The sequence below is a fragment of the Hyla sarda genome, chromosome 4 (genome assembly GCF_029499605.1).
Source record: "Hyla sarda isolate aHylSar1 chromosome 4, aHylSar1.hap1, whole genome shotgun sequence".
NCBI classification, from domain to species: Eukaryota; Metazoa; Chordata; class Amphibia; order Anura; family Hylidae; genus Hyla; species Hyla sarda.
The window spans coordinates 285,600,772-285,614,382 of NC_079192.1; the positions used below are offsets into that span (position 1 = coordinate 285,600,772).

A 13,611-nucleotide genomic window follows, 5' to 3' on the forward strand; every position below is an offset into this window, starting at 1 on the left:
TTTAGGTGGCGGCTGAATGAGTCTCTGCTTACAATTACCCGGGTCCGCACCCAATTGGAGGCTGACTTAACAGAATATTTTCTTCGCAACGGTTCATCTGACAGTGCGCCCTGTTGGCTATGGTTAGCTCATAAATCGTACATGAGAGGTAGGATTATTTCCTTAGCCTCGGGTGTTAAGAAAGATCGCTCGGCCACCAGGGTTGCACTGGAAGCTAAATTGTATCGCCTTACTATAGCTCACCAAAATGACCCTTCACTGTACCTGTATAATGAAGTCAAGAATACTAGGACTCAGTTAGATGCCTTGTTGTCCATGGAGGTCGAGAGAGCGGTACGTTGGACTCATTCCACGTACTATAGGTACGCAAACAAGCCTGACCGCCTCTTGGCCTCTATGCTGCGCAACACCTCTTCCTATAACAAAATGCATGCCATTCAGATACGTCCTGGTGTGACTACCTCTAATCCCGATCACATTTACTCAGCTTTCCATTCTTTCTATTCTTCGCTGTATGCTGCCCCATCTGCTAATTCTCCTACTCCTTTATCTATCTCTTCTTGCTTATCTTCTATTCATCTCCCAACTCTTACCCCGGATGCTTTGGAGGTCATGAATGACCCCTTTACCACTGAGGAAGTCTCAGATGCGATAAAAAAAACTCAAAAATGGCAAGTCCCCTGGGCCTGACGGCTTTTCGGCCGCCTATTATAAAAAGTTCGCTTCCATTTTGGTCCCCCCCCTGACCTCGCTGTTCAATTCCCTGAGATCCAGCGACCCTATTCCTGCTGAATTTCTAGACGCACACATAACGGTAATCCCGAAACCCAACAAGGATCATTTACATCCTGCTAATTACCGTCCTATAACTTTACTGAATATTGATACTAAACTCCTGACATCCATTCTGGCTGCCCGTATAAATCGTTTTTTACCCTCTCTGGTACAGGCGGACCAAGTGGGATTTATCCCCGGGAGACAGGCCCCAGATAATGTCCCTAAGATAGTAAATCTTATTCAGTGGTCCAATACTACCCAAACACCCATGCTAGCCTTAGCTCTCGATATAAAAAAGGCTTTCGATAGCGTTACATGGCCATATATGTTCGCAGTGCTGACTAAGTATGGATTCAGGGGCCCCTTTATCACTATCCTCCATCACTTGTACTCCAATCCCACGGCTTTTCTGAAATTGCCTTCCACCACTCCGGCACCTCTTACTATACTACGCGGGACGAGGCAGGGATGCCCGTTGTCGCCGGCCTTGTTTGCCCTGTTAATGGAGCCCTTGGCCGCCCAAATTAGGGCGCACTCCGACATCAGGGGTGGGGGATAGGGAATATAAATGCAGCCTGTTTGCAGATGACTTTTTGTTAACTATCACCCAACCACTTACATCCCTTCCTAATTTACTTGAGGTGCTGGGCAATTTTGCACATATGTCTGGCCTGCGGGTCAATATTAGTAAGTCGGAAGTGATGTACTTTAATGTCCCTGATGGGGCTAAACGCCTTATAGGTTTGAATTTTGGCTATAGGGATTCACCTGCGGGTGCGACTGACCGCTTCACTGGACTCCTTGTATCAGGCTAATTACGTTCCACTATATAAGACATTGAGGACTGATCTATTGAAGTGGAACTATTCCTATATATCCTGGATAGGTCGGGTTAATGTAGTGCGTATGGTAATATTGCCCCGCATTTTATATCTATTTAGGACACTCCCTATCCCTATTGTGAAACGGGATTTAATGTAATTTCAGAAAACTGTTTTTAAATATATCTGGTCTGACCGGGCTCCAAGAATTAATAGGACCCTTATGTACTATAATAAGAGAGTGGGGGGTGTTTCGGTGCCCAACCTTTTGAAATATTATTATGCCGCACGCATTGCCCAATTAGCGCAGGTTAACATTTCAGTGGGGGCTCCCAGGTGGGTGGACTTGGAGGGGGTTCTGGTCTCTCCACATTCGCTGCCCTCATTGATGTGGACTATGTGCCCTGTTGCGTCCTTGCTACCTTCCTCAGCGCAAGTCACTCTGTACGCCCTTTCTCTGTGGCGTCAGGTGAGATTTAAGTTCCGTATGCAGTCGGTGCCTTCACCTCTTCTGCCCTTTCTTTCCTATCCTTCTTTTCCCCCTGGCTTAACTTTTACTTCCTTTCACTGGTGGCTGAGTAAGGGATTGAGGTACCTGCATCATTTTTTAGTAGGCCAAATGTTGCCGTCCTTAGATTTCCTGTGCTTACGACATGAAGTTCCACCGAGGGAGAGGTTCCTGGCCTGTCAGATCGTCTCTTTCTATACGTCCCATATTCATCGTAACTCTCCAGTTATACCTACCTCGTTTGAGAGACATATGTTATACTCCTCTAGCGCACCAGGTCTCCTCTCAATACTTTATTCACACTTAAACGCTCCTCCCCTGGATAAAAAGTTAAAATACATGATTGAGTGGGAAGGGGACATTCACTCTACGCTTTCTACCTCACAGTGGAGAGACTGCTGCACTACTATTAGTAAGGGTGGTTGGCAGATCTCCTTGTTGGAAACATCTCTGAAGATACTTCACCGTACCTATAAAGTCCCTACTAGACTCCATCGAATATATCCTTCAGTTTCCCCTCTGTGCTTTAGGGGCTGTGGGGCTAGAGGTACGATGTTTCACACCTGGTGGAGTTGCCCCACTGTATCCGTGTTATGAAATCAAATATTGGACAAACTGACCTCGATGCTGGAGGTCGGGGTGCCTCGTACCCCTGCCTTTTGCCTCTTGAGCCTCAAACCATCGAGGATGCCGTTTAGGGTCTTTAAGTTGTCCCATTATATTCTAATGGCGACAAGGATACATGTTGCAGCGCAGTGGAAACAGCCTGTCCTCTCTCTCTCGGTGGTGATAGATAGAATCAATGCCATAATGTTGAATGAAAAGTTGACTGCAATCCGTGAAGACTTGGTAGATAGATTTAACTTAGTATGGGAACCTTGGCTTACTTCCCCACATTGCCCTAATATGACGCATAGTTTCTCCTTGTACTGATATTCGGGATGATGGGAGGTGGGGGGGGGGGGAGGGGGATTTGGACAGTGGGTTCGGGGAGGGGAGTTGGGTTGGTTTTTTCTGCTGGGTATGGATAATTTGGTATCCCTGTCTTACGTTGTATGGCTATTACTGCTTCATGTATTTTATCTGCATGGATCTCTTTTGTTGATACTTACCTTTTCCTTTTTTTTATGTGACCTACTTGTTACTGTTGTTCTGAGGTTTTCGAACCTTCTGTTTATATTTTTATGTGCTGATTTTGACTGTTTCTTTGAGCAATCAATAAAGCTTCATTGTTTGATGGTTATAAAACAACTGAATAGGAAGACAAATAACCATAACACAACAGCAAATGCAGAGTAAACATCTTCAAAAATAGAAGAAAAGCTATCTATTAATGGTTAATATTTATAACATTTTTAAAACATTTATTATGCTTCATCATATCAATAGTGGATTCCCCACTGGGGGGAGATATGGAGCTACACAAAACAGCATCAAGTAAAGAATACAAGAAGTTTAAAGTAGATTTTTTGGAGGGAACGGTTTACTTTTGTATTGTCAATGAAAAATAAAGGAAATTGTAAATAACATTTTCCTGAATATCCAGATGAGGTAGGTAATTGAAAACAGCACTCACCATTAATGCTTCTAGGCTTTATTTTCAATGTTGCAGGTGTACAGACATGTGCAGATGTCCTGTAAGAGAAAACTGGTTAAGATGTGTTTAAAACTTTTTATTTTCAACTGTATGAAGAATAACATTTTGGGTTGTAACGAAAAATTCAACAGACTCTTATTATTGACTGATATTACCCTGGAATGAGAGATAAATAGTACACAGTTGAGGAGTGAGAACAGATTTAAAGCAGAGTAACACGGGGCGCATCCACAGCATATTTCATGCTGCGGATGCACCGACGGCAGTCACAGAGGGACTGCAAAGTGAGCTTGCTGCTGCGGCCAGGGTTGCTCTGCTTTCTGCTAAAAAAAAATAAAAACTATGGCCCAGAATAACATATTGCAAATTTGACAATAATGTGTAATTTGCACCACATTTATGAGTTTAAGGATAGAATCAGACATCACAGCTTTGAGTAAAAATGCTAGGAAAACCCTGACCATACTCATATGAAATGAGCGATTTGGGGATTTTTTTTTTCACCTTTTAATCTTCAATTGTGTTTTTTGTTTTGGTTTCGTTGTGTTGTTCCTCCTATAGACTTCTTTACATAAAAAAATGCCAAAAAATGTAAGTGGGTATTTTTCTAGAATCAATTCTTAAATAGAAATCCTTCAAACCCATAAGGAAATAATTACACAAGTTGTAATGGGATAAGCGCATTAAAACATATGTACTAATAAACATTATTTTGAGAACCACTACAAAAACTGCATCAGGGAGGTCAAAAAAAGGAGGTTTTTGGGGGGCTTTTTGCAGCTTTTTTTTATTTCAGGCCAAAAACATGCTGAATAAAATTTGTGCCTAAGGGAAGCTTAAGGGTATGTTCACACGGGCGGATTTATTTGTGGGTTTCCCGCTGCATATTTAAAAGGGGGGCGGGCTCTTTGCGGTTGTCCGCAGCAGATTTTCTGCTGTGGAATTTCCGCTGTGAAAAATCCGCCACAAGTCCCATTGAAGTCAGTAGGGTCTGCGGCAGATTTTCTGCAGCGGAAAATCTGCTGCGGACAGTCGAGAAGAGCCCGACACTTTTCAAATACGCAGCGGGAAGCCCGCAAATAAATCCACCCATGTGAACGTACCCTTAGACACTTTTCCGACATACCCAAATAGTAGCGTCTTCTAGATAAATGGGGTGTGGCTTTGGTAAAGGACATGGCTTATAATGTGTCAAAATTCTGGTCCAATTAAAGTCAACTAATAGCTGGCCTAAACGGAGATTAGATCAGTTTGATAAACCTAGTGCATTCTTAACTGCTTCATGACACACGCACCATGTGGGAAATTATCAACATTTTGACCAGTTGCCCATAGCAACCAATCAGATCGCTTCTTTCACTTTTGAAAAGGCCTCTGAAAATGAAAGAAGAAATCTCATTGGTTGCTATAGGTAACTGCATCACTTTTTCTCTGTACAGATTTTCATAAATCTCCCCTCATATGTTTACTTTGTGTGTGTGCTCAATGATAATGGGGGAGATTTATCAAAACCTGTCCAGAGGAAAAGTTGACCAGTTGCCCATAGCAACCAATCGGCTCACTTCTTTCATTTTTTAACAAGGCCTCTGCAAAATGAAAGAAGCGATCTGATTGGTTGCTATGGGCAACTTTTCCTTTGCACAGGTTTTGATAAATATCCCCCTATGATACTAGCTCAGGCACATCTACAACATATTTGGCCCATTCATGACACCAAAAAAGACTTTCTGGCACCTGACATCATACCAGGTTGCATTACATGGCACTGCAGTCCGTAACTACATCATGTCAGAATTGGTAACTGCAAGGCACATGCAAAGCTTCCTGGTTGTGTGTTCGCTACTTTATCCGTAATTTTTTTTTTTAGATTAGTAAAGTAAGTATGAGAGATTCCTAACCAAATCCTATCACTTTTTAAAACCAACGTCTGCACAGCTTTATAGCAAAATCTATCAAGTGTTTATATCTACCTATCCAATATAGATTAATGTGTTTCCATGGTTACACACTACATATAATACCTGAATAGTCAGGTCCTGTCATTTATTACTCCATTCCCTCTGTATTCTTGTGTTGATAACCTACAGACAGTAGAAGATTAAAATAAAACTCCAATGTCTATTTGACTGGTCCAGAGCATCTTTATAAAGTCAGGTCATGTGTAGAGTTCCGGGTACCTACCAAAAAAACAGCAAGCAGTGAACCAGTAACAATGTCACAAACACAAAAACTTTTATACAGGGTCAATCAAATAAACACCTTTGACCCAAGGATAAACCTTGGGTCACTAATCCCTTCCTGTTACTGACAGTGCTCAGCCGTATAGAAATAGTATGTCCAGTGGTCTGCAGCCCCACTGAAATCAATTACACCACCAGAGACTGATTTAAAAAAAAAAAAATGATGCCCTCTCTACATGTTTCACCACAGCAGTGGTGTCCTCAGGAGAAACGGGCAAATGCCTGTTTCTCCTGAGGACTCCACTGCTGTGGTGAAACATGTAGAGGGAGCATCATTTTTTTTTTTAATCAGTCTCTGGTGGTGTAATTGATTTCAGTGGGGCTGCAGACCACTGGACATACTATTTCTATATGGCTGAGCACTGTCAGTGACAGCAAGGGATTTCTGACAACACACCACTAGAGACTGTGGTTTTTTTTATGTCACAATCACCCACTGATCAGGGTGGCCAACCTGCTTATTTTTTTTTTTTCGAGGATACTTACTAAAAGATTAGGAACAGGTTCTAAACTTTTACAGACAATTTGGAGACCCATAACAATTCACAAAGATTATAAGTGATATAAGCCCAGAAAACAGATATGGACACATTAGCTGTACTTACAGTGAAAAGTAAAATAAAGATAATATCACTCACAATACAGCTTCCTGGCATTCATGTGGATACTACTTGTACTACATGTACCACCTATTTAAACATTGTTGCAGATCAAAAGTTTAACCCCTATTTTAATGCTACCGTATAGTAATAGCCTCATTCAGCTGGTTTATTCTCCCTGAGACACTAAAGAGTTTAAGGTGTTGATTTGGCCAAAAAATTCTCCAGATCTCAATGTGATTGAACATACTCAGGATTCAAAGGGTTTATCCAAGAATCGAAAAACAGTGGTAATATATTTTAAGAACAGCTCCCTGTCTGTCTCCAGGTTGGGTGTGGTTCTGCAGCTTAGTTCCATTAAAGGGGTACTCCGCCCCTGGCATCTTATCCCCTATCCGCTGCTGGGGACCCCGGGGATCGCCGCTGCGGCACCTCGCCATCATTACTGCACAGAGCGCGTTCGCTCTGTGCGCAATGACGGGCGATACAGGGGCCAGGGCAGCGTGACGTCATGGCTCTGCCCCTCATGACGTCGCGGCCCGTCCCCTTAATGCAAGTCTATGGCAGGGGGTATGATGACCGCCACGCCCCCTCCCATAGACTTGTATTGACAGGGGCAGGCCGTGATATCACGAGGGGCGGAGCCATGACGTAACGATGCTCCGGCCCCTGTATTGCCAGTCATTACGTGCAGAGCGATATCGCTCTGCGCAGTAATGATAGCGGGGTGCCGCAGCAGCGATCCCCGGGGTCCCCAGAAGCAGGACCCCGGTGATCTGACATCTTATCCCCTATCCTTTGGATAGGGGATAAGATGTCTAGGGGCGGAGTACCCCTTTAAAGGGAATGGAGCCAAATTCTAAAACCACACCCAACCTGGAGACAGACAGGGAGCCGTTTTTGAAAGAAATAAGCTCTGTTTTTCGATTTGTGGATAACTCCTTTAACCCCTTAAGGACAGGTCCATTTTTTTTTTTTTTTTTTTACCTTAAAGTAGATATGCAGTAAAAACAAATTTAATTCCCTGTGCCCTGGCTGCAAAAAGAAAAAAAAATAACTTTAACTCACCTACCTACGCTCCCCCGTTGGGGAGATATTGAGTCCCATTCCTCCGTTGCTGCAGGTCTTCTGGCTTCTTTAAGTTTGGAACATCACAGAGCCATCAGCGTATCGCCGGCCGCAGCGATGTCCTGCCTTGGCTGGTGATAGGCTGAGCGCACTGCCATGTAAGGAGCCAGCCAGAGCTTACATGTGCGCTCAGCCTATCACCAGCTGAGGCTGGACAGCGCTGTGACGTTCAACGGTACGCTGACAGCAATGTGATGTACCAAGCCTACAGACAACCTGTAGCACCGGACTCGATATCTCCGCAACGGGGGAACGTAGGAAGGTGAGTTAAAGTAATTTTTTTTTTCTTTATGCAACCCGGGCACAGGGAAAGAAGTTTGTTTTTACTGCATATCTCCTTTAATGACCTGGCTCTTTTTTTAAATTGTTTTTATTTGACATGTGTCTCTTTAAATGGTAATAACTTTAGAATGCTTTTTCTGATAAGAGCAATTCTGAGATAGTTTTTTCGTAACATATTGTACTTTTTATAAGTGGTGCATTTTTGTTGACATATGCAGCATTTTTTTGTGGAAAACTCTAAAATATTGTGAAAAACTAACATCTCTGGCATTATTTTATTACTTTTTTTTATGGTGTTCACTGTGCGGTAAAAGTGATGTTATATTTATTCTGAGGGTCGGTATGATTGTGGCGATACCCATTTTATATTGCTTTTTACTGTATGTTCTTTTTTCCTTTTCTGAGCAAAATAATTTATTTCCCTTTTGTGTGTTATTTTCTGACAGCCGTAACTTTTTTATTTTTCGTCTGACGACATTGAGTAAGGGCTTATTTTTTGCAGAACAAGCTGTACTTTTCATTGGTATTTTTTGCGATATATGCTGCTTTGATCTTTTTATTCCGCTATTTGCACCAAAATTGGCAAATTTTGCTCTTTTAATTTTTTATTTTATTTTACGGCATTCATCGTGTGGGATAATTTACATTATAGCTTTTTAGTACACGTCATTACGGACAGGCCAATACCTAGTGTGTATATGATTTGTGTTTTTTTTTATTATAATGCAGGGCTTTTATTGGGAAAGGGGCATTGTTTTTTTTTTTTTTTTTTTTTACACTTTATACTTTTATTGAAAAACCTTTTATTTATTTCACTTTTTACAGCTTACTATGCTGAAATACAATTTTACTGCAGCACAGTATGACCTGATGAGCTGCACACACTACAGCCTGTGCGATCCAGTCTCTGTATTGACAGGGGCAGGCCTGTCAATACAGGCTGTTATCACAGCTACAAGACAAGCTAGGCCTGAAGCTGGAACGCTTCAGGCCTAGCTTGTCTTGTAGCTGTGATAACAGATCTGCTCAGTTTGGTAGTCCGGAACTAAGAGAGAGATTATTGGATGAAGCGCTCTTACATACAGAAGAGGCAGCCGCTTTCTAAACCGTGAGTTAATCTGACTCAAATCTTAACAATCCTATGTGACTACTGAACCTAAAACATACGCCTAAATTCAGTGGAACAGTGTAGGAAAAAATCAAAGCCTATTTTACTACAAAGTCCCAGCCAACCTGTGAGGAGCCAAAATACTGGTCCTCTTGTAAAAGACTGTTTGTTATCATCATCTGCATAAAATCTGCTGTAAAGTTATTTCTAGTTTACTACAACTTCTGCTGTGGACAATCCTTTATTCCTCCCTATCGTTCCTGGGACGGGTGGCGGTAGGACATATACATTGAGGAAGCCCGCACTCTGGTGTCACGACAATCAAAAGGTTAATGCTATACCCTGCAACACTATTCTGCAACACCCCTGTTCACCCTACATTCCCCAAGCTCACCACACTAGGACATATGCATATTTCCTATAGCGGGAAGGGGTTAAGGACCTTAACATGGAATGATGACCGATTATCGGCCTAATGAGTGTTCATAGGAGCATTCATTCTTTTTTTTTTAAATTCGTTTTATTGAAAAGTAAATAACTTTAGACCACAGGCCCATTAAAGTGAACATGAAGCATATCTACAGTACATAGAAAAGGGTCATGAGACCATACATCAAGTTACAGAATGCAAGCGACAGGATACTCCAGGTTACATCACATGGTAAACATCGAAGTAATAAAACACTACCCAACTGAGGTAGGTAAACTGAAAACAAAATAGAACAAGAAGGCGAACATTCGCCAAAATTAGCAATCGTATACCATCCCGCGAGGAGCACCAATACTATCACTAGTTAGTGGTACTATCAAATAACCCATGATAAATAATCCCGAAAGGCACCGTATCCAAGGAGATAGAAAAAGAATCGACAAACGTACACAGAAAGAGAAACAAAGGTTAGTAGAGACCACAGATAGCAAGCATAGCATCAATGTATCTTACATTGTCCCGGAGGGGGTCACAGAATACGAGCATTGAGTCAATGGAGAGGAACACCAACCACCCCACACAGAATAAAATTTACCCGGGCACTTCCTATTTTTGTACACTATGTGTGAGAAAGGCAATGTAGCATTTACCATAGCCTTCCATTGAGTCAAGGTAGGAGAGCCGGGGTCCATCCATTTAAGAGCAATAGCCTTCCTGGCCAAGAACAGAGTTTCCCGCAAAAACGTACGTACGTGATGTGTCCATATCTCTTCATCTAAGATACCAAAAAGGCAGATCAAAGGATCAAGAGATAGGGAAGGTTGAGCCAGAGTAGCTAAAAAAGTGAGCACTGCATGCCAAAAAGCTGCGATATATGGGCAGGCCCAAATCAAATGCCAAAAGTCTGCCCTGGCAGCGCTACAACGATGACAAGCATCGGAGTCTGAACGACCCATTCTATTGAGCCTTAAAGGAGTGATATAACTATAGTGTATAATGTTCAATTGGATCAATTTATTATTCGCCGCCGGGGACACTAACATGTGGGAGGAAAAAATGTCCTCCCATACATCCTTAGTCAAATTAGGGATATGGGATTCCCAATGCCGGACCGCCGGTACTGGATTGCGGGAGTTCTTGGCCTGAATAAGGTGCGTGTACAGGATGGACACCAGCCCCCTGGGACCCTGTGACTTCAGAACCCCAATGAGGGGAAACGCTGATATCAATGGGCTCCCCATTGGGAACTGGGCATTCAGGGCGTGTCGGAGCTGGAGGTATTTAAAAAAACTGTTTCTGGGAAGAGCATGACTGGATTGCAACTGATCAAATGAACAGAGCACATTGTCACGATAAACATGCCCCAAGGTGAGCACCCCCGCGTTCTGCCAGAAGACTGGGTCCAGAGCATCGCTCACTTGAGGAAGTTGAGGATTATGCCATAGAGGGGTATCCTCAGCGATGTCAGTATATCCATATATCCCCTTAACAGCCCGCCATACCTTTATAGCCAGCTTATGCAGTTGGAGATAAGCTCTACCACCCAGGACAGGACTATCTAGCAGCATCCTAAGGGTCATTATCGGGACAGACCTAGCTAGGGACTGTTCGGAGTCCGGCACCACATCCCCAGAGATCCAGTGCCTGATATACCGAAGTTGACCGGCCAAATAATATAAATAAAAATCAGGGAGTGACATTCCCGCCGCCAACTTGGGGCGTTGTAACGTGGTTAGCCGAATTTTAGGTCTATTGGGGCCCCAAATAAATGGTGAAAGAAGGGAGTGAAGAGAATCAAAGAAGTGTTTAGGTACAGGCACTGAGGCATGCTCCAGCGCATAAAGGCACTTAGGTAAGACAATGAGTTTAATAAGATTGATACGGCCAGCGACCGACAATGGGAGCGTGGTCCACACTCGGAACTTCGCTTTAACATAAGGAAGTAGAGTGAGTATGTTGGCGGACAGGTCAAGCAAAGGATCTCTGTGAATGTGCACCCCCAAATACTTAAATGAGGAAACCACCGGGAGGCCATTCATTACCGGGGGCCAATCCCTAGACAGAAGCGGCATCACTGCAGACTTAGTCCAGTTGATGAGTAGACCAGAGAAATACCCAAATCGGTCCATGAGTGTCATGACATAAGGAAGCATCAATGTAGGGTCAGAGAGGAATAACACCATATCATCGGCATAGAGGCCTATGCGCTCCTCCCGGCCCCCCGTAGACATACCTCGGAAGCCAGGATCCTGCCGAATGCGGAGGGCGAGGGGCTCCACTGCCACCGCAAACAGAAGCGGGGACAAGGGACACCCCTGACGTGTGCCCCGGCCGAGAGCAAATGGGGAGGAACACACACCATTCACCAGGATCTGGGCCTGCGGGCATCTGTACAGGAGGGACACCCATTTTCTAAAATTAGGACCAAAACCAAATTTAACAAGGGTAGCCTGCAAATAACCCCATTCCACGGAATCAAAGGCCTTGGCGGCGTCCAGCGACGCCAAAGCCCAATCTCCCCCCAGAGCGTTTCCCACCTGGACAGCCGCCTGTACCCTACGGATGTTATCGGATGTGGATTTGCCAGGCATAAAGCCGGATTGATCTGGGTGAATTATGGATAGGATTACCTTGTTCAATCGGTTAGCTAAAACTTTCGTAAGCACCTTATAATCCAGATTCAGCAGCGAAATGGGTCTGTAAGAACCGCACTCCACAGGATTTTTATCAGGTTTTAGGAGGACAACTATGGTTGCCTCATACATAGAGGCAGGTAGAATACCATCCTCAAATGCCCGTTCAAACATTGCAAGCAGGGAAGGAAGGAGCATGTCGGAATACCGCAAGTAAACCTCCAGTGGAAGGCCATCAGGGCCCGGAGATTTACCCTTAGTCATGTCCCCCATGGCATCCTGAATCTCCAGTAAGGAGAGGGGGGCCTCCAACATCATCCGATCACTATCCGATAGTACCGGAAAGTCAATACCGTCCAGGTAGGTGTCCAACTCCTCAGCACCATATTGCACCTGTGAAGAATAAAGATTAGAGTAGTATGTGGCAAAGCAACGCGCAATGTCCGAAACCCCCAACAGCTCGGACCCATCCGAGGCCACTATCTTAAGAATCGCAGGGGCAGAAGAGTTCTGCCTGACTATATGCGCTAACAGCTTACTAGATTGATTGCCATGTTCAAAGTAGAATTGTTTTGTGAAAAACAGCTTTCTATTGGCCTTCTCTGAGAGGTGCAGCATATATTGCCGCCCCGCACACAGCCATTCAACCTTATTAGCCTCGGATGAGTCCGCAACGTATCGGGCCTCCAGCTCCGCACATCGTTCAGCCAGCTCCTCCTCCCGCCTAGACGCTGACTTTTTGAGAAAGGAGATAGTGGAGCGCAAGCACCCCCTCAAATACGCCTTCAGTGTCTCCCATACCAGGATGGGGGAACTCCCAGGGGAATTAGCCTCAAGAAAGACTCTAAGCTGGTCCGGAATACGGTCGCAGGAGCCTATCTGTTCCAGCCAGAAAGGGTGGATTTTCCACCTCCGCGGTGAACCAGGATCCACCATGGAGACATCAAGCATTAGGGGGGAATGGTCTGATATAGCCCGCGGTTCATAGGAAACCGCTGAAACTTGGGGAAGAAGGAGCGAGTTGCCACATGCAAGGTCAATCCTGGACAGCGCATTTCTGCCCAAAGTGTGACAAGAGTATTGCCTAGCCTGAGGGTGCCTGGCCCTAAAAATGTCTACCCATCCAACCTCCTCCAAAAACAGCGATAAAGGGCCACCCCCGACTCCCACCGGGACCCCCCTGGGGCTATGACGGTCTAGGGACGGATTCGGTACCATGTTGAAGTCCCCCATACAGAGGACACGGGCAGAGGTATAACTAGCTGCGAAGGTAACCGCCTTATGGAGTATATCCATAGAGGCAGGGGGAGGGTTGTATATGAATAAGAAGACAAAAGGCACATTATTTAAAAATGCGTATACAAAGATAAAACGACCTTACGTACTGTAACCGGGTCCCACCTTACTCTCCGACTAACCAGTAGGGAAACCCCCCTTGAGAAGGACGTGTGATAGGAGTGCAAGGACCATTGGACCCAGGGTTTAGAA

At 44.2% G+C, this 13,611-nt stretch overlaps 1 protein-coding gene across 3 annotated transcripts in view; it reads right to left on the reverse strand.

Moving 5' to 3' along the window:
* The window catches only part of METTL25 (methyltransferase like 25), a 260,766-nt gene extending 255,024 nt beyond the window's left edge, over positions 1-5,742 (reverse strand). For 2 of the 3 annotated variants that reach the window (XM_056574426.1, XM_056574421.1), the window contains exons 1-2: positions 4,830-4,967; positions 3,683-3,741 (exon numbers count right to left, since the gene is read on the reverse strand). The gene's annotated coding sequence lies outside the window, so the exon portion shown is untranslated. Of the gene's footprint in view, positions 1-3,682; positions 3,742-4,829; positions 4,968-5,724 lie in introns of those variants that run through there. The other variant, XM_056574422.1, reaches the window with a different exon arrangement.
* Positions 5,743-13,611: the final 7,869 nt, after the last annotated feature.